The sequence below is a fragment of the Tympanuchus pallidicinctus genome, unplaced genomic scaffold, assembly GCF_026119805.1.
Source record: "Tympanuchus pallidicinctus isolate F22 unplaced genomic scaffold, pur_lepc_1.0 scaffold3, whole genome shotgun sequence".
NCBI lineage: Eukaryota > Metazoa > Chordata > Aves > Galliformes > Phasianidae > Tympanuchus > Tympanuchus pallidicinctus.
In genome coordinates this window covers 32,944,083-32,966,203 of record NW_026294747.1, presented here as the reverse complement: position 1 = coordinate 32,966,203, position 22,121 = coordinate 32,944,083, and the positions used below count along the sequence as shown (strand labels likewise).

The following is a 22,121-nucleotide window of genomic DNA, read 5'->3' as shown; positions in this document are numbered from 1 at the left end:
ACAAACTTTAGCAAAAATTCAGTCTGTAAACTAAAAGATTGTTTCTTTATAATTTACAAATATATTATCTTAATACAAATGGATCTAATGTGACTTACATTCTGTGAGGTCAATTTACTTAGCATATGTAGTTCTTTCTTTTACCTACATTTAAATTAGATATAGGAAACCACCACATTATTTCTGGTAATAAATGAGGGGGCTGAAGACTATTGGACAAAAACAAATTATGCCCTTCAAAGGAAGATACAGTTGGGATTTTTGTGTAATTGTTTCTGCATTACTGTTCCCAAAGGACCAGCTGAAGAGATTACCTACTTCAGCCAACCTCTAAATGTTTGTTGCCATCCTCTTGCCAAAGAACACTGCCTTGCCAGATCCACTGGTTAAACTATTTGTGCTACCATTTCCTAATTTATATCAAAATGAGTTTGGTTGACAAAGCAGGTAAGCAAAAAAAAAATCTATTATTTTCATGGTTTATCCTGGATCATTTTAATATTCATAACCTAGAAAATAATGTCAGCAGAAGCTCCTACATGAATGCTAATGGGTTTGCAGCTACTGAAAGCAGTATGGGGTTGGTTAACTTCACTATCCTGTCCTTGATTTGTAACTAACTGTTTTTAAGTAAGACTGTCAAACATAACATTAATTCTGGAAAACAATTCTCAAATTGGGCAATCACCATTATCAATAGTTGTAGCCTTCCTGTCCATTTTGTATAAAGTTCATAAAAATAGACTTTGCATTCAGAAGTAGGAACTAGTAGTTTTGTAAATATCCTTCACACAAATGTCACTGTTATTACTTTTTCCTTTAACTTGGTAGCTTCCCTGTCTTTAAAATAAATGCAATTGTAATTAACTTTTGTTAATTGTAAGTAACTTTTCTAATAAATATGTACAGTTGGAAAAGACACAGAAAATCATTTGGATGAGCTGTATAAATAGATGTAAATTAGCTATGCAGATCTCAGCATGAGTGTTCAAAGAAAGTGGACAATTTGAGGAAATATGCATTCTATTTGATATGACTAAAGTTCAGTAAAATGTTTTACAGATTCAGTTTGAAATCAATTTTCTATGATTATTTAAAGACTTTTCTTGCAAAGGTTTGAACTTTCTACACCTTCTACCGATCTTCATTCAGATTAAGTATACAGAGCTTGAAAGGTTCTCAATTGTAGAAACTCTTGTCATAATTTTCAATCCATTTAAATATCTATATATTACACTTATGCAATATGCTTAAGTCACTTATCAGCACAGATTAAATAAGGACAGATCTGTTCTTCGTCAGTTTGTTATGAATTACTCAGGTGAAGAGTAAATTGAAAGCTTTTCAACAATGAGTGGGAAAATTCATAACAACAGATCACAATGGAACAAAAATAATTTCATGACATCATCCCTCTTTTGGCTATGTGCATTTGACTTTACACTTTCTAGACTATTTCATGTGAATCCTCCTGATAAGAATTACTTGGTGATGTTTAGTATATATATCTTACCCATCATTTGAGGCAGAATGACATTTCATTGTTCTATCATAAACACTACTAGGTTAAAGAATCTGTAACTTGATTTGAGTCTAAGTTCAACCAGTTAGTTTAATAATAGTAGGAGAAGATATGTGAGTAAAAGAGTAATAGTAGAAAGTCAAAGCAGAGTCTAATTACCAAACAATATGCAATGTGTACATTCAGGACCATAAGATGGTCCCAAGATATAATGTGGATTTATTTTATACAAAAATTGGAAATCATTAAAAGCATATTGCAAAACACAACAACAAAAAAATAATGAGAATATTATGGTTCTGATGCTTACTTACAGTTTAGAATAATTTCTCCTTCTACACAGGCTTGAGTGGGGTTTCTTTCTCCACATTACGTTTTTATAAGAAAAGGGTTTTTTCTTCATTCATCAATCATGATAGTTATAATTTTATCAGTGCATGAGATTTAGGATACAATTATAAATGCTCTTTTGTATTTAAGAAATTTGGAATTTGTGAAAGTTGGGTGAAAACTGTTAGTGAGAAACACAAAGTAAAAATTCACAGAGTACATAGTGTATTTTAGAACATGAAACGTAGATGAAGTTCACTTACTGAAAATATACATCTCTGTGGACAAGTCTTACTCAAAATGGATGCTAGTTCATGTTCCTGGCCGTAAGTTTTCTATAGTCAGCTACAGATGTGACAGGAATTGCTTTCACATAATTATTTTGTCTTATTTGTATGCATCCCTCATTTGGACAATTTGTGAGGTGTTAAAGGTGCATGCAGATGAACAAGTTACCCTCCGAACTCATTTCCCATTTGTATAGGAACAGTTAAGCCACAGTCTGAACCAGTGATTGAGCTCCTGGTAAAGGGACATAGGGAGCACAGGTGGAAGCAATTCACCTGTGTGACTGAAAGGAGTGGACCACTCCCCAACTTCATTTAAAGGCTGGCAGCAATAAGATTATTTCTTTTTCCATGTTTGGGTGGGCACTAAATCCTCGTAAAAGGGTAAGTACTATTCCTTCTTTCTTTAATGTACCAGGTTGTGACTTTTATCTTTCTTAGGTGATCCAGAACTGTATCTGCTGCCTCCTATCCTTTAAGAATCCTCTGCAGAACTGCCTGCAACATGCTTATGCTGCATTGTACCACACCAAACGCATACAAATGTGTATAGTTATTATAGAGTAGGTAACGAGAACAAAGTTTTTAACACCTACCTTATCTTGTTGATAAGGTATCTTTTAATCTTTCTGTACTCAAGATTTCTTAGACCATATTTAATTTGCTTTACTCTGTTGTAACTTTATAATAAAATCATGGTTTATTGGTTGTAAAGTGAGAAAAAACTTTTCTTATTGCTTATAATAAGGAAAACACTTGACCAAGGTGATCAACTTGTTAGCGCTGTTACAATCCTACAATACATTCTTTGCGAGCTAACAAATGCATGGTTTTTTAGAGATACTCACACAAAGGCTGCTCTGAAAGTAATGTTTTGGTTTTTTACTATGTTGGCTCATAACAGCAGAGGCTGATGGTAGTGATATGGCCCTAGAGGTCGAGCATTCCCACCAATGTTCTGTGACGTTTTGTTGCTGTGTGACAGATGGCAGCAGAGGGATAACCTGATAAAACATTGAATTGCATGTGAAGAAAGGTGTGCCACTGAATTCCTCTATGCAGAATAAATTGCAACTACTGACATTCATACACACTTGCTGAACATTTATGGAGACCGAACAGCAGATATGAGCACAGTGAGGCTGTGGGTGGTGTGTTGCAGCAGCAACAACGACGTGGAAGACAAGTCATATTCCAAACAGTCATATAGATTTTTATGAGTATGGCATGCAGGCTCTTGTGCATCACTAGTGAATATTCATAGCTAATGGTGATGACTAAGTTGAACTGAGGATTTGCTCTGTCAAAAAATGTTGTTGTGCTCTTTGTAGCTATTGTAGTTTCCATAGGAATCTTTAAGTAGGAGGCATTACTTTCAGAATGACCTACATAGATAAGGAGAAAGAATCTTCTGAAATTATAATTTGAGTTTTTTCTACACTACTTTTTTTCCTATTTTACTACTCTTTCCTTTCCCATTGCATCATATTTATGCAACCTATATTGCTACATCTGTGTAATTATAAAATTGTCCTTGTACTAGTTGCCTCAACTTTAGGTTGATACCTCACAGCTAATGCTGAGCATTTGTTTGAGGCTTAGAACTTCTAGAACACAAAGATCTGAGTTCCAGTGATAGGAAGTCTCTATTTTCCTTCAGGACTAAAGCTAAATGCTCAATGGGAGCTGCTATATTGTAAGAATAACTTCTTTTTTATTCCTTGTTTATTCAAAGCTGGGGAAGGCAGGTCTGGGGAAAGAAAAGAATAACGAAAGCCAAATACGTGCTAAGTAAGTTCTTAGATTTAGTAGCACTATACATATACTAGAAGTATGGACATTTTTCAGTCATTGTTTTTAACAAGCAGAACTGAGCTTCGAGTGTTTCTTCTTGTCAGGTTAGTCATCATTAAAGTTTCTGACAAGTTTTGTTATTATTGTTAAATTCTAGCATCAATCCTAAATCATAATACAGATGTATGTATCTGTTGATCAGTCTGAGATGACTACTCTGTATTAAACATCATATTAAAAATAAATGATAATGCATCCATACAATAATGATTTTACTCTGCCTTTCACATCTATTGATATTTTTCTGCAAGAAAACAGATCACCGTTCCACATCCACGGTTCCACTGACATGCAGAAAAATAAACAAAAATGAGTTGGAGAACAGACATGCATAACATACGGCTCAGAGACTTCATGCGGCCTGCAGAGCAATTTCTCTAGCATGCCAGCTATTTAGCAGCAGTGTGTACTGTTATAAAAAAGCAGAGTGTGCATCCTGGCTGGGCTTTTAACCAACCTCTCAGCTGTAAGCAGCTGATGAAAACTGTATCTCTTGGCTGGCCATATGGGTAGGTGGGAGGACATTATTTATAGGAAAAAGGGGAAGGCAAGAGACACTGGACAGTCAGGGGGAGGAAGAGAACTCAGTGCTGGTAAGGGAGGATCATTACAGTAGTAGACGATTGGGTCTCATATTAATATAGCATTCTAATGGCTTTCATATTTATAGGGGATATCCACATTCGAGAATTTCATCATTGCATTTATTCTTGCTTCCACAAATACAATATCTGAATCTAGCCTAGCAAATTCTTGTGGTAAATAAGTGCTTCTGTCTATAGGTTAAAATTTTAGACCTTTTAGGAAAGTCTGTACTATACAAAGTGTGATGTGCCTAAGTTCAGTGTGAGGTTGAATGGCACATAAAATCCCCTACACCCAACACTTGCTAATGTTTTTTCTTATCTGCTTTGGCTCTTTTATCAAATATTACATTTTACCGAATAATTCAATGTTATAATTGTGATACTTCATAAAAATTTAAAACTCTTGGTTTTAAATCCTGCCTAAAACACAGTAGGGTTTCAAAAGTAGATGAACTGTAAAACCAAATACATGTTTCCCAAATGTGATTATCTCAGGGTAGTAAGAGACAAGATTACCATCTAAAGGGCAGTCACCTTGATACAACAGATCATTTCTGCCAAAAGAAAAAAGCCATGGTTTCCTTTGCTCTCATCCTTCTCTCCCTCTTTCTGCCACTTTTAGTGATGGTGAGCAGTTAAACATCATATCATGTTGGAACTAAGGTCAGGAACGTGAATGTACCTGTGAAGATGACTCTCTGAGAGTGCTCCTGAAAGCGTTCTCTGATGGAATTTTCAGGTAGTAGCTTTCTTGCAGATACGTTTCTCTCTTCATGGCCTTGAATGCCACATTTTCAGGAAAAATGTAAAACCATCTGGATGCAGGAAAGAGAGCAAAAGAGAGGGACAGCAAGACACATGTAATTTATTCTTAGTCCAGTCAGAAGAGATATGGCTCTTCTTTCTGTCTCTTCATCCCTTCCATAAACATTTGACTTGCTTTGTCTGTTTTGGTTGCCTGTATTTGCATTTGACCTCCAGGTTAACTGTGATTTAAAGCATTCTACAAGAAGCAGTCATGTCAAATACTTAAACTGGGAGGCTGGAGTACATTAACTTCTCAGCCCATCCATTTCAACTACACAAGGCAGGTGAAGAGCTAGCCCCATCGAGGCTGTCAGAGCAGAGCGTCACAAGATTACACAAAAGAGGTCCCTTGTCTCTTCTGGAAGTTGTTGAGAAGTATACAGTTAGGCCATGAAGGTCACAAGAGACATCACAGTAAGAAGGTACAGTATGCTCATGGTTAAAAAAGAAGAAGAGTAAGCTGCCTCTAGCTTTTTGTTTCTTTCTTCATGTTTATCTACTTAAAAGACCCCTCCCTGACTTACTAAAATAACTAGCATAATATGAAAATATTTCTGGATTAAGTCTAAGACTGGTTATTTTACCAATGAAGTGAATGATTCTGGATGGAGAAACATGGGCAGAACACAGAAAATTGCTGAAACAAATGCAAACTAGCTATTAAAAGGGAAGTATTTTCCCATGGTAAAATAGCAGAAAAATCATAAATCTTCACTGATAATGAAAGTACTGGGCTAATACAAACAGTTTTTAATCATTTGTTCTTATTTTATTTTATAATTCAATGTCACTTTGAAGTTTTTCATAAAGTATTTCACAAGGACAAGAAAAAAATTCTAAAGGTAAAAAATATCTGATTCAGAAAACAGGCCCATGATGCTCTGATTCGCTTAAGAGATGTTGCCTTTTTACCTCATTTGCATATCCCTCATAAATATTCCTGGAAAATATTACTGATTTACATTCAGCTTTTTACTTGTGTGTAAAGGGTGCAGCCTTCAAAAAGGACATGTTTTCTCCAGTATAACAGTATATATTTGTTTATTTCTGCAAAGTGTATGTGCCACTGCAGTTAAATTTGCAACCCGCATTTTTAGGATACACCACTCAGCTTCAAGTCATGATGATGATTTTCATATCCATTTTTTTTTTTTCCCTTCAAGCGAGATGGAAAATATTCCAGCAAAAGCATAAGAAAGCTATTTTAAGATCTTCAAAGAAAAATTAATACGTTGCGGTGGTGATATTTCATCTTAATCTGGCATCGCCCAGGCTTGTCCCCTTTCAAGGAAGGGAGGAAATCTGGGAATGAGTGAAAGCCACAATAAAATGAGATCGTTTTACTGAAATATGATGGCATAGCTGTTTCTTGACAGTTATATATTCAACGAGTAGGAATGAGTGGTATGATAAAGGTGTATGATTTATTGTTATGTGCAATTAAACGTGAGCTGCACAATATTGAATTTTTACAGAGAGCTGAACTGATGTTTTAGAAAAAAATATGAAATAGAACACAACTAGACTTATGGATATTTATAGAATAAGAGAAAAAGTATGCCTCCAAATATCTCAAAAGAATTGCAGTGTAAATTAAGATTTCTCTGGTCTTCTTACATCTAATGCTTAAATTAAGCAAGGAGAGGAAGAGTTGTTAGTATGATATTCAAGTTGCTGTTAGACAACCTAGGATATGAGTTTGAGCTCATTTCCAGTAACTTATACGTTTAATAATATAAGTGTATATTATGTATATACACCCACAGTATAATATGTATAATAATATTAGTATGAAACAATCTACATGTATATATGTAAGCTCATGTGAAATACATTTATCTTTCTGGACACTAACATTCAGAAATACTAAATTTTAACTGAAAAGGAGAAAGGAAAGCCTAGTAAAATGAACAGATTATGGATAAATCTGTCTAAATAGTGATGAAAGATCTTGTTTTGTCTGTTCTAGAAGATTGAAAGAGGGAAGATAATTACTATGTATAGATTCTTCCATTAGATATCAGAAGGAAGAATGAACTTAAGACTTGCTAACAAAGAGCAAGCAGACATATACTAGCTATGGATTAAATCAAACTAGAAACAAAGTTTCTAGCTCTTACTGAACTGAGGTGCTGGACATCTCAGGATGTCATGACTATTATTCCAATATTTTAAAACTCTTACATCTTCCAGAATCACATTCCTGTTTTACTTAAAGGACAACTGCTAGAATATAACACATTTTTTGCAAACATACAGATAACGTCTATTGTGTACACAAAATATTAAAATAAAAGAAATATTAATTAATATTAAAATAAAATTAATTATTAAATTATTAATAAATATTAAAAGAAGTTAATTAATATTAAAATAAAAGAAATAAAAGATAAAATATTCTGCTACTTCATACTATAAAAGTACCATCCCAAATAATAAGCACCACTGAAACACATTTTAGGTTGCATTTCATTGAATCTCTTATTGGAAAGGTGTATGCTACTGTTTTCTCCCTTAGGTCTCTTAATTGGAAAAGTTACAAATTCTTCAGTAAAAATTTTATGGGATTCTCAGTTTTACTTCCATGCAGCAAAAAGGGAAGTGGTGGAAAGAAAGGAAGCCTTAGTTTGAGAGATGGTGTCATGAGATAGTTTCATGAAAGAGAGAAGTGTGTGGCACTGGTGGTATTGCTGTCTTGGTCACTGCCCTGAGAGTCAGAGAAGAGATGTGTACCTACGGGAAAAGAGGTGCAGTGAAAACCATGGAACCCGTGGGTTCTCCTTCCATAACTGTGTACTGTACCACTAGACCAACATGCACTTCTCCTTGTATTAAGCATCAAGAATGAAGATGACCATTAGAGCATAATGTTTCTTCAAATCAGTCAGACAGCTTAGTTCAAGGAGAAAATACTTTTTCATTCTAGACAAGCTTTTAAAAGAAAACCATGAATTTTCAGAAATGTAACCAAACCCAAAATATTTGTCTACAACTGGGAAACAAAAAATTAACTAAATTTGTTTAGAAACTACATTTATTGTAATATGTGTTTTATGTATCAGTTGAACTCTGTTAAATGTTCTTGGCATTATTTTAGTCTTTTTTTAATTGGCAAAGTGCCTCAAAAGTTTTTACTTCACTCTTAAAAGCTCTTAAAAGCCCTTAAAAGATCCACTGTTGGTATGTGCTCATATTCAGGATGCTCACTGCACCTCAGGAAAGAGAATTTGGATGTTATATGAAAGAAAAGAAATATCTCATATTACTGGACCAAATTCAAATTGAATTTTTCTGGTTATCTTGGATGAGCATGAGAGTATACACATAATCTTCTCAATAGAAAATACTCCTCTAGACCTCCGTATTTATACCTTCTTCATTGTTTCTGTACCTGAATAACTATAAACAACTGTGAATTCTTTGGGTTTTCTGCTAGTTCAAATTCTAGTGAATTCTTTCTTGATATGCTGTGCAGTAGAATGCTATGCAAGGCAGTGGGAAATGAAAAAGAGAGTTGTTCCCTACTGAAAAAGACAAGTTATTTTAAGTTACAGGGAAAACATAATTATAGGTAATTACCACAGATTACATTTTCTACATACATGCACTAATTAAATCACCTATAAGATGATTATATTTTTAATAGATTTTTACTGTCTATTTGGCTTTACTGATGATAAATCAAATACATAAAAAATGAAAAAGGACAGCATCTATTAAAATTATCTTCATAAATATTTAAGTTTTGATAAACATTGAAAAAATATTCCTGAAGTATTGAGAGAGAAGAGTAATAGTCTTTATCCATCTCCAGTCAATTGTGAAGCCAACTCAATAAAAACAAAAGTTTTAGTTCCTTATATATTCCATTATTTTGGTCAAGATCAAAAAGCCAATAAAAGCACTTCATATAATACTCAAATCAGTCTAGTTCGGCTGGTAATTGCTATAAAAAGCATGTATGAAAAGGAAAAAATGGAGAAGAAAGCAATAGTTTTTCTGGTTATGTGTGGAATTGCTGTTATCTTATTTAAAAGATGTACAAGCAATAGCAAAAAACAATGTTAAATAAAATATATATCAAACTAAATTAGCAGGGCTGCAGGGAAAGCAGTATTTCTTAAAGAGACTTTCACAGTATGATGCCATGTAAGATAATGGACACGCCCATTATCTTATAAACTTCTCTAGAAAATCCATAGGCACATAATGTCTAAACTAAAATAAATTTAAGTAACAGGAATTCCTTGAGATAAACATCCTCTTATATACCAGCATCCCATCACTGATGCGCATTTTTAATTCTCTCCTTTGACTTGCTTGGTGATCAGTTCAGTGTCTTAAAACAACGGTATGTACTTTTGTAGTCATCTTGGGAAAGAAAAATAATTCTATTAATCTTGCAACTCTTTCTTCTTAAAAGAATGCTTCTTAGGACAAAAAGAAAAAAGAGCCTTCTCCCTAATGACCCTCCAAAACTTCCATAATGTTATACCTTCTTACTGAGTCTGCAAATAAGTTTCACTCTGGCACTTTGTATCTATGTTCCTTTCTTATGTACCAATCATACTAGTCTTTTTTTGGGCTTCAGTTGCTTTTGGATTAAATCCCTAATTTCTCACTTCGAAAAGTAACAGTAATGATTTCTCCTATCTGGCTAATGACAATTTAGCACTGTCACCATGTGAGATATCATATCCTTGTTGTCCTGTTTCTGCCAAAAATTTTATCATAATAAATGCACTAGAATAAGGAGCTTCTTTCTATGTTGGCATACCTAACAGCTGTTTATTTTGATCATGGAAATGATTTTTCAAAGCCTCCAACTTTTTCTCAATATCAATCTGGTTTCAATTAAAATGTTTGTGGAGAAATTTGGTATAATAATAACTGAAAGTTATATTTTGAGTTTTTCAGTCACAACATTCACTGTGGTTAGATCTAAATTCCAAGGTGCTTTGGAGCTACCCGTTGTCGCTTAGAGAAACTGTCAGTAGGAACACATATCACCTCATAGTAGGAACTAAGAAAGATTTGTAGTCACATCCCACAGCAGAGGTTTGGAACTAGATGATCTTTAAGTTTCCTTCCAGTGCAAGCAGTTATGAGATTCTACAATTCCTTTACTGGAATATACTGGATCTAATATTTCTATTTGGAAATTGTCACCTGCCTGGACAGTACCAAGTCCCAGAATTTGGATCCAGGCAACAGTCTGTATTGTGGTATAAATTCTAACACCCAAAAATGATAGTCAACAAGATGTGTACATGTGTTGGATAACAAACAGTATGCACAGTTGATCATGGTTCAGCTTCTTTTTTGTCACAATGCTTCCAGTATAGCTGGACTAGACTGTGGCACCTGCATGTTTGTTCTTGCTAACTACAAGAGAGCAGTGTCCTCCTCTCAGCAGTGCCTTAGACATAAGCCTGGGTCTGGCGTCAAGGTCACGTAGTATCTTCAGTAGCTTTCTTTGTCCAGAGTCAGTAATGGAGAAGGAACACAGTGAAGTTACTCAACCTACTATAGTGACAGAAAAGCCAAAAAACAAAAAACAAAAACAACAACAACAAAAAAATCAAAACAAACAAACAAAAAACCCTGACAATAAACAGCAAAACTCCTTTCAGCTCTACATCTAACATCTCAACCATTTCTACTTCCAGAGCATTTTAAACCTATTATCACCTCTCTCACTTTGCATTTCAGCTCCATGCATTCCTGTTTCATCCTTGGTACAGACCCCAAAAATTTAAACGTTATTTTACACACAGTTGGGACTACTTCAGGGGCAGCCTAGTCCTGGAACATTATTATTTAACACTGTTAAATTTGTTTCTCCACATTTCTTCCATGAGGACTTTGGGGGGAGGGGGAAATATCTCTCACTAGCAAACATAATTAATTTTGTTTGTTTTTAAAATAATCAGCTAATTAGTGGTGTGACATAGTTCATTTATGACTTTAAAAATATTTACGATTCTTTATGGTTTGATTTTATGCTTTGGAGGAAAATTACTGTGTTCGGAATATAGAACATTGCCAATTTTCTTGAAAATGGTTTGGACTACTTGTCTAAACTTGCCATAGTAGCTGGCAGTCCATGATCCAGACCATTTCTTCACGTGGGAGGAGTCAGAGATTTATTCCAGCTGTTTTCTTTTTCTAGGTATACTGAATAGTCTGCAATGCATTATAGTAACCTGTGTCTTCTGGGAATTCTCTGTCTCCATGAACCACTGCAGCAATAAGTGGAACAGAAACCAAATTTTTGCCTTGAAAAATCAAATTCCCTAAATAAAGTCATGAAGATGCAGGTGTTTTGTGAATTATGTCTAATATTAATAACAGCTATCAACAAAATAATATCTTCCCATGCCTTCTATTCACCAAAATAATAGCAACATAAAAATATGTATCATAAAATACATGGCCTCCAACAGTTTTCCTTTACAGCTACATTAAATGTACTTAATCCAGTGTGGATGGCAACATAAAGCAACTTCTATTCATATCCCCACGATTCAGCTTCACTTCAATGAAATGAATACTGCTTTCAAAGAAAATTGGAAACCAAATCAAAACCAAAAACACCCTACTGTCATTATAATACCTGCAGAGTGATACCACTAACGGACCTGACTGTTTGTTTCTAAGGAAGAACAGCTGTGCAACAGACTGTCTGAACAGTCCCTATTACAGAATGCAACATGGAACACTGACACAAAGGAAGCACTACACCAGCTGGCTTTCTGTCTTAGAGCATTTCTATTCCTAGATGATTTACCTGTTCTCAGTCCTGTCACCTTAGCACTTCTTCTAGCCAATTAAAAAATGATGTTGCTGGATTCTTTCTGCTGTAAATTAGATATGTTATTTATCAGATCAAACTGCTATGTTTTTTTAAACTTTGCAATATATGACTTATTTTTAAACTTAGCTGCTTGATTATTTATTTGTGGTATATTTTGTTCTCTTGTAGAGTTTAGATCAGAAAAATTCTTTCCTAATGTATTCACATGCAGTGATCTACATTTCCTAATCATAATCATGCCAGCAAAAGTGGAGCTGCTCTTAGGATAACATTTTAGTCTAGAAAATGATTTCCTTTAAAATGGATTCAATGGACATGATGATATAGAAGATGCAAAATTGCACACAACAGTTTGCATAATCAAAACAGATATGTTTTGTATTCAGGGAAGATTTCTTTTTGCTACATTAAATGGTAGAAAATAAACCTTTTGGAATTCTGCAAGTATGCAGTGGATGTAAAGGCAATAGCTGTGGAATTCCAGTAGGATTATGAGGAGGATGTACAGAAACAAAAATAAATAAATAAATAAATAAAGAGTCAAGATAAATAGGAATAATATCAAAGGATAAATGGATTTTTAAAAACTAACAATAGTCTATTTATTTCAAACTGGAACCGTGCTTCATTTTCTGCTTTATAACTAAAGATAAATTTATGAAAGTTTAAAATATAGACATACTTTGTGCAAGAAATTTACAGGTCTTTTAGATAATTGTGAGTTCAAATGAGATATAATGAATGTGGAGCAATGTGGAACTTTATTCAGTAAATAATGCCAAAGGTATAATCTTACCTAAGTTCAGAACACAACTTGCGCATATTATGAAATAATTTTTGAAGTGCTCTGCAGGTGTTTCCTAGACACTACTGCTCCAGAGAAGATAGACTTCAAAATTAGCATTTCTCTTCCTTAATGAACAATAAACTTGATTCAACACATCAAAATAATATATTACAAATGGCTACACAAAGTACTGTTTATTTTCAAGGACTGTGTGAGGATAACATTGTGACAATATTGTGAAGGGTACTGAATAAAAACCAAACCCCTCTGTTTTTATTGCTGTGAATGAATCAGTGTTAAAGCTGGTCATAAACACTGTTTCCGTCTCATTGAATTTTAAAATATTTCAGTTATTTTTCTTGTTCTGCCTTAGAAACAAATCAGAGCCTTCACAAAGGGTCTAGGAAGAGTAAGAAAAAAGAGTAGATGGTAGGCTGAAGATTAGACAAACCAAGTGTTAAAAAGAGGACATAGGTTCAAATTCTTTTTCTATCAGTCTTCCATTGCTCAAATAGCCTAGACTCAATTGAAGCATATCTGAAAATGAAGGGATATTAGGTTTTCATTGAAAACAGTAAGTAACAAAGAAGACAACAAAGAGAGGAGAAAATGAATTCTAAAACTTTACAAACTTTGCCCTTCTGTCTCTGGATTTCTTAGAAGCAAAATTCCTGACTACTGCATGCATTTTTCTATACTGCCTTCACCATTACAATTAAAAAACAAACAAACAAACAAACAAACAAAAAAAACCACCTATTTTCTTTGGGAAAAGGTGACATCAAGTTTTACTCTAAAGTAAAAATAAATGGGACAGCAGAGGAGATTTTGACTTAGTAGGAATTTCTCCTGTTAAATGACATTTTTTGTATATGTGGAAATTATTTCTGCCAGTACAGTTGCAAGTCAATTTTCAAGCCCTGATTTAGTAATGAGAAGTAGCACATTGTCTAGAAGTAAATGTTTTATATATATCTATCATCTATATACAAATGCCCTCGCTCCTGAGGAAGACTTGTCGTTTAGAAGATAATCACAAAGACTCAAAAATGCTGTATTAGAAGAGCCTCCTTACTAAGGCATGAAAACAGTTGTACCTATGATCCTGTAGCTCAGAAATGAGAGGTTTCAAAATATTTTAAATGCACACAAGTTTGGTATTAGAAACCACTAACTAAAAGCAATTTACTTGTTATTCATTGATCAGTAGATACAAGCTTATTTTTATTTCTTACAAATATCAGCGATTAAGAATTTATCCAGGATATTTGACCTCCACTGCAATGATTACTGGCCACTTCATGGTTTTTACTGCATTTAACTTCATAGTGCCTTTGTGAGATAAAAAAAACAAAAACATTTTTTCATACAAATGAAGAGCTGGCAGATTTTAAGACAAATGATTAAATTTCTAAATATATATTTAAATGTTTGAATCCTGCTATATTCAAAGAATTAAAATGTATCATTTGAGTATGTATGTCATGCAAGATCATAGAATCATAGAATGGCTCAGGCTGGAAAGGAATTTAAAGATCATCCAGTTCCAACTCCCCTTCTGAATTGGCTAGCAGAAAAAGTACACATGGATTGCAGTCATTGGAAAGGGAAATTATATGAGAGAAGTTTTATGCCACTTTAATGACCACTACAAATTAACAAGAAGAATCTTCAGTCACTCTCATGTGCTTCTGCTTTACGTAAATTCAAGAGTCATATTATCAGGAAGACTACTGAGTCACAGAGATGGAAGGTACATTTCTTCTCATCAGAAGTCAAAATAGGAATTGCCTCGCAGGATGTACAAGATTTATTCCTGTGTAATCTTCCCTTCTGATTTCTGAAAGCCATGTGTCTAGTCACCTCAAAGCTTGAATTGGACTCTACGTTGCTCCCTTTTGCAGTGGAAATTAATTTCTTAATTATGAAAATTTTGTGCAATTTTAAAATCCTCTCCCTCAAGATTTTCACTTCTGGACAATCGTTAACACAGACACGTAAAATTAGAACATTTTTTTCAGTCCTGCTTTAATGGCTGGGCATTTGCAAAATTAAAAATATCATTACAATAGATAATGATTGCTTGTAGTCTCAACAGAGATTTTTATTGGGGAAAAGTACCTCTTACCCTTGCATTAATAGATCTTGCTTCTAGCATGTGACAATGACAGGGTAACAAAATCAGACACATAATACAACCATTCTGTGAATAAACAGAGGGCTTCAGTTTTCAGGGCTCATATTCCTGTACTGACAGTCTGATGCCTTTGGCACTAAATTAACTCTAAGAAAACTTGAAACAAAAGTAAGGAACACAATGCTTTTGGCAACCACGTTTACTGCATAGTGAAGAAATTATTTCCTTCTAAGAAAACAAATACAAAAACAGCAAAGAATTTCTGTTTCATTACAGTAGCACACTGTGGTGACCGATGGGTTATTAAGGAGCTAATAAGAAGACAGACTTGCAGACTGCAGCATGTCCTATTTCCATCTATTTTGATGTTTTTCTGCTGTGCTGATGGGAATCTGCAATCATAAAGCATTGAAAATTCAGCTGAGTGTACCTGAGTACAGTTTCTACTGTTTTCTGAATATTTAGCCTTACTTCTTAGACAGTAACCTCTTGCTTTTTGTTATGAAGATAGTTACTGAAGTGTACACTAACACTTTCTATCTTAATATCTCCAACCAAATGTATGGGAGTAAATAGTTTTATGCCAGAAATAATTATCTTTTGTTGTTATTACTAGTGCCTAATGACTCTAGCTAATGGACTACTAATAAAAGAGACACAGTCTCTTCCTTAATTATTTCCAAATTTCAAGTACATGTAGGAAATCAAAGAAAGTGAAGACAATTCTTACTCAAGGACAGGATTACCACAGAACTCCTGAGAAGAATTTACATATTGAAACTTTCATTTATTTTAACCTGTTTTTACTACAGAACTCAGGACCAATGCAAATGCATAGCAGCCACAGTTTTAAAAGCTAATGTGTTAGATTAATAATTACTTGGAAGTGCAGTGGGCTCAAAGTTTCTGATGGCTCAGTGTAGCCAGATATTCCCCACTTAGTTACACAAACACAATAGATACCAATAGACTCTAATAGCTGCCTATATAGCTGTTGTCAGATGGCAGTGAGGTGGTAACAACAAAGCCAAATCCATGCTATTTTAATTATTCCTTTTCTGCCAATTAAAATATTGTCTTAAATATACAGAAAAATATTTCTAGATTTTTTTCTTCTTGCCCTGGGATAGACAGGCTGCAAGAATTATTTAGTCTATACACAAACTCAAAATGCCTAAGGTAAGCATACGATAGTGTTCCTGACTTGACCTCATGGTTGTTGCACATTTTTCGAGTTTTTCAGTTTTTCAGTTTGAAAAGTTTTCACAGTCACTAAGAGCTAACATAGATTTCCTTTTTGTTTAGGTATTTATATAAACATATGCAGACATAATGGATAGATAGATATCTATTATGATTGAGTAGCCAAAAATAATCAAATTCAGAAATTTAATATAGTTTGAATGAACTCCTGCTTTTATTTTCAAAAGTATTCACACATTTGAAATAATCTACCAAACATCAGAATCTTTTACTAAAGTTAGATCAATTAAAAAATGAAGTGCAAAATATATGGTAATTTTGAAATTACAGACACTAAATCTGTGTTAGTGGATTAGTGTTTTTGTTTGTTTTGTTTTTTAGTTTTTAATATTTATACCATAATTTTTGCATCTTAAAACATATTATTTTACAGTAACAGCCTTCACAGGTTGCTTAAATAAGTAGCAGAAAATATCACCATTTTACTGCATATTTTTCAAAAACATTGCCTTTTGCCTTTCCTTATAACATATAATGTAATAGCAGAGAGATTACTCATGGTCTGCCTTTAAATTTTTCAGTGATTGATTTCTGAAATTTAGTCTGCCTTTTTCCAGTGGTTCACTCAAATGAACCAAAGTGTTTCTGTGTATAAAATGTGGGAAAATTAATTCTAGATCATTGTGAATTCCATACCTTCCATTTAGCAGGAACTGTTTTCCCACTTCAATTTTGAAAATATTCTATTTGTTCTTTATATAAATATGCAGAACTTGGGCACTGAAACAACCGCAGCTTCCTTTCTAAATGTTGGTTTTCCTTGCTATTTGAAAGTTCAAACATACTTGAACTCAAGTTAAATTACCGGTAATCAAAACCACCCAAACCAAAATCATTCATATATTGCCTTCTAATATATACTATTACAGCTTCATTAGAGGAAACCAAATAATATTTGTCTAATTAGATTTGCTGAACACAGATCTGACGTAATTCTTTCTCTATAGAATTTACTCATTTTGGAAGGATCTATAAGAACGGACATAAATGAGTGTTTTTTTTTAATTTAAGTACCAAAGAGGAATGGAATTAGAGGATAGTACAGGATATTACTGCATTTCAGTGATGTCAAATACTGAGATTTTGTTGAAATTTACTGGAAAACTATTACTATTTGGTTATACAGAATCTGTAGCTTTATTTGCATTAGGGTAGTGCATATAACATTTAAGAGGTACTAGGCTGAGAACCAAAACTGTAAAAGAATTTTCTGTAAACAGAGCATATAATTGATAGGAACAGCTCAAATTAATACCAGAATTCCCTTATGTAAAATTAGACTTATTTCTTGTGAAATGTTTCACTTAATATGAATATGAGATAAATTAAAGTATGAGAGAACACATTTCTGTGTTCTCCTTGTGTCCTTGAATATGGAATCTGTGGCTGAAAATGATTTTTAAAATAATTAAAAATAATTTTATTTAAAAAATGCAAGTACAACTTTGGAACATGCATTTTCATGCTCAAAATGTTAACTTCAGATTTCATCTATTAATCCTGTATTGGCATGTCTCATACCGGGGATAGTTTATACTGTCTGGCTAACTCAAGCCAGTAGGTATGTATGAATACGCACAGCATTCTGAACTGAGAAGATTGCTGGACAATAGTGGATGAGACATAAGCCACAGTTTAGCCTTACTGACTTGAGTGGGAGCTGTATTTGACAGGACCATAGGTTTTTGGGTTGAAAATGACTTGTACTTCAAAGGGCAAAAAAAGAGCGTTAGAATATTCTTTCTGCCAGCAAAAATGCACTTAGACATGTAATTAGACAATTATTATTTATGTTGAAATTTTTACACACTTATATACCAAGTAAATGGAAACTGTTTTTTTACTCCCAGGTTATATATAAGGGCTCCAAAAGTAATGCCTCCTACTCTATTATGTTGGCCCACAAAGTCAGAGGCAAATGCTGGGTGTATGGTAATAGAGATTGAATCTTCCCACCAATATTCTGTTAGAGGGGCAGTCTGACAAAATGACTGCTGACAAAAAGGTATGTAATTGAATTTCTCCATAAGGAATAATTTACATTTGCCCATCGTTTATGGAGAACCAACAGTAGATGTTAGGAAAGTGGGGTTGTACATTTCAGCAGTGGTGACAGCAAAATGAAAGACAATTCATGTTCTGGACAGCCATGAACTGCTGTCACATCATGAAATGAAGACCATCTCGATCAGTTAATCCACTTAAATTGGGGATTACAATCAGAGAAGTGTGTACAGAGATGAATATTGGCTTTGATGAATAGGAAACTATGGTGGCACCTTTGGAATACTGCAAAGTTTCCATCACATGGGTCCAACAAATACACACGAATAGCTTATGCAAGTTTGTCAGGATATATTGAACCAATATGAGGCTGAAGGTGACAGTTTCCTGGATCACCAGTAATGAGCCACGGTGTCACCACTACCAGCCAGAATCAAAACAGCAGTCCATGGAGTGGTCACATGAATTCCCCATCAAACAAAATGTTCAGGATGCAGCCCTCATAAAGTAATTTTTGGGACAGGAAAGGGATGAACCTTCTGGATTTCCTGGAACCTGGACAAATACTCAAGACTGGTGAAAATACTTTGCTAATGGTGGTAACTATGTTGAAAAATAGTGCTTTGTAGCTCGAAATTTGCTCTATCAGAGCCTTTTTGTTCTCTTTGCTTCTGTTGTATTTTCTGTGGAAACAAATAGGAGCAACCTACACATACAACCCAATCTTTCCGCTACATGAGGGCAAGATATTTAAGTGAACTACACCACACTGCATCCAGCTTTGCACAACTTCTCTCTTACATGAATAATTCTACTATATCCTCATTCTTGGACTTTGAACCTTACAGCTTCTGAGCTGTGTGCTGACCAGCACCAGTAGTGGAGGTAGACAAACACTGACCTTCCTCTCTGGACAAAACAGTAGACAACTGTGCTATTTTTTACCTCATAAACACATCCACTGCAGTGTAATCTACATTCACTGAGTTCTTATTAATTAAATGTCTTGATGATGTAAAGTCTTATAAAAGCTACTGCTGTGAAGTTTGTATGCGACATCTTTCACTTATTGCAACATGCAAGATAAAAGTAATGAACAAGAAAAAAGTACTAATAGAATTAATTGACAAAACTATGATGCTTTTGATGAATGCTAGAAAGCAGAAATGGTTAAATGCAGAGTTCTGTCTGGGAGGCAAGCATATCCAATCCATTCTGGAGAAATTAGCTGGGGTCAAACACAATAAATCCTTCCAGTACCTAAAGGGAGTCTACAAATAGGAGAGGAATCAACTCTTTACAAGGGTAGATAATGGCAGGACAAGGGGAAATGATTTTAAGTTGGAGGGAAGATTTAGGTTGGATGTCAGGGGGAAGTTCTTTACGGAGAGAGCCATGAAATGCTGGAACAGGCTGCCCAGAGAGGTTGTGGATGCCCCATCTCTGGAGGTGTTCAAGGCCAGGTTGGATAGGGCCCTGGGCAGCCTGGTCTAGTATTAGATTAGAGCTTGGTGGCCATGCCTGCAACAGGGCGCTTGGAGCTTGATGATTCTTGAGGTCCCTTCCAACCCAAGCCATTCTATTATTTTATGATTACAGAAAGGAACATCTTGAGTAGCTGAAGAGAATCCCTGAAACAAAAAATACACAAAGAGCGTGGACTACAGGAAACCTGTGCTGGTAAAAGTGGAAGAGTGCAAGAAATGCTGGGTGTTGCAAGGAACCCAAACTGCAGCTTTTAAATGTCTGTCATGAAAAATTTATAGACAAGTTCACAAAGTTAATAGGAAGAATAATATGGCTTGCAGCACGTACTCTTGGAATGGACTTAAGGATATGATTGTGCTTTTCTAGTTTTGCTAATGAATTTATACCACCACAAACACCTGGTAGCATCTCTGTTTCCCTATTTGTAATAGAGGAATAAGAGCTCAGCCTTCTTGCAAGCATTCCTAATAAAATATACCAGAAGCAAATTTCTATTAATGCTGCTACTAATGTATCTAGGTAAGTTCTCTAGAATGTATGAGAACATCTCATAAATATCATCTTTGGTATCAGTAAAATCGTAGCAGCATAGGACCTGAAATGTTTCTTGTCAAGAAATGAAAATCAATAATGAAAATGAAACTTGGCTAAGTTTCATTTTTAAAACAGGGAGAAAGTACAGTTCAGTAACATGACTGGATCTGCAAAATGGATTGCCAGTAACATTCTCTCCAGGAACATACTCTTGTCACTGTCCCTATTGGCTTGCACGCTTGTCTAAACACTTTCTGAGGCAATTAAAATTGCTAACCCAGCAGAAAACTAATCTAGGGTGGGAAGGAAGGGGGAGGAAATAAGGGGAACAGGACCATCCTTTTCATTTCAGCGGTAACAAGCTGTTAGATTGGCTCAACTGCATCCACACTGGTTTTTGTGCTTGGCAAGGTATTTAGATTCCTTTTCATCAAAGCAATTAAAAATATGCCTAAGCTGAAATACATGAGCAATATCACCCATATTCAGTAGATCATTTACCTTTACACCTATGTCTTTACGTACCTTTCCACTTACATAGTGTTTTGGTAACTAGACTGGGATTGTTCACATGATTGAAATTAAGCACATCCTTACGGGCAGTGTTGAATTAGAATTAGTGGAGTTTGGAACCCCATTCCATGGCGCTATACATGGAGTTGCTCAGTCTTTGCTCATTTATAGTCAATTCATCTGCATGCTAGCTTTTAATTACACAAAAGTTCACTGTAAAAACTCGTCCACATACAGCATTTAAAGAGTACGATGCATACCCCTTTTGGCTGGCACGCATTTGGAGTTTAACATAAAAACTTATTTTAATATCCATGTAGTTACAGGAGTTTTATTCCCTTTTAACATGTTAAAAAGCCATACTAGTGAAAATTAAATGAATATAAAATTTTGCAGGAAATCACTCGATTTTGTAACTGAAAAATTTTTCAGCATAAAAAGCCTGGATCTTCAAAATGATTAAGACTTTCCCTGTTTATTTTGTAGATGGGTTTTCAGCGGTAGAAAAACGTAATTATAGGAAAAGCTGTAAAATGTGAGCTGGTTGAGGCATAAAGTGCAGCACTTAGAATAAGACAATTGCCTAAATTCCCTGATTGACAGATGGATGTCACATTAGATGAAAATGATAACAGATTTAGTGGACTGAAGAATAACTTCCTCTTGACAGTGCCCTGACCCTTAACCTACAACCTGACTCCTGTTAGCTTCACTAACACAGGGTAATTGTCACAGGTGCAGGATAAAAGAAACCCCTACAGCAGCTACCAGTGGTCAGAGGCTTATTTCTTTTGATGACCCAAAATGCACCGTTGAGATATGGCCAAGAAGTCCTGACCTCTGTTGACCTTCCAGGGCATTAAAATTTGCCCCTGGGAAAAGGAAACTATATAAAAGGAATGTACTCTGTTCTAACTAATGCAGAGTAATATTTTAACTGTGTAATAATTAAGTTGATAAACAAAGCAGAGTGATGGTAAAGTAATTATTTTCATCAGCACAAAAGAGTGTTTCTTACACAGTTGTAACATGGTTTCAATAAAGACCACTACTGTACACTCAGTAGAGTTCACGGGTTTTGTAATTACAAGTAAATTCTTTACCATGTCATATTCTGGATATGTGTACTTTTACAAAATGATTCTGTTTTATTTATATGCTAATAGTATCCTTTCAATAGAAGCCAGCTCT

The 22,121-nt window shown here is 34.6% G+C and overlaps 1 long non-coding RNA gene across 1 annotated transcript; it reads left to right on the top strand.

The window, feature by feature from the left end:
* The first annotated feature begins 2,475 nt into the window (after positions 1-2,475).
* Positions 2,476-20,355, top strand: LOC128086764 (uncharacterized). Its single transcript, XR_008209525.1, has 3 exons — positions 2,476-2,523; positions 11,560-11,641; positions 19,999-20,355. It is a non-coding gene; the product is annotated as an uncharacterized LOC128086764 (long non-coding RNA).
* The last annotated feature ends 1,766 nt before the right edge of the window (positions 20,356-22,121 follow it).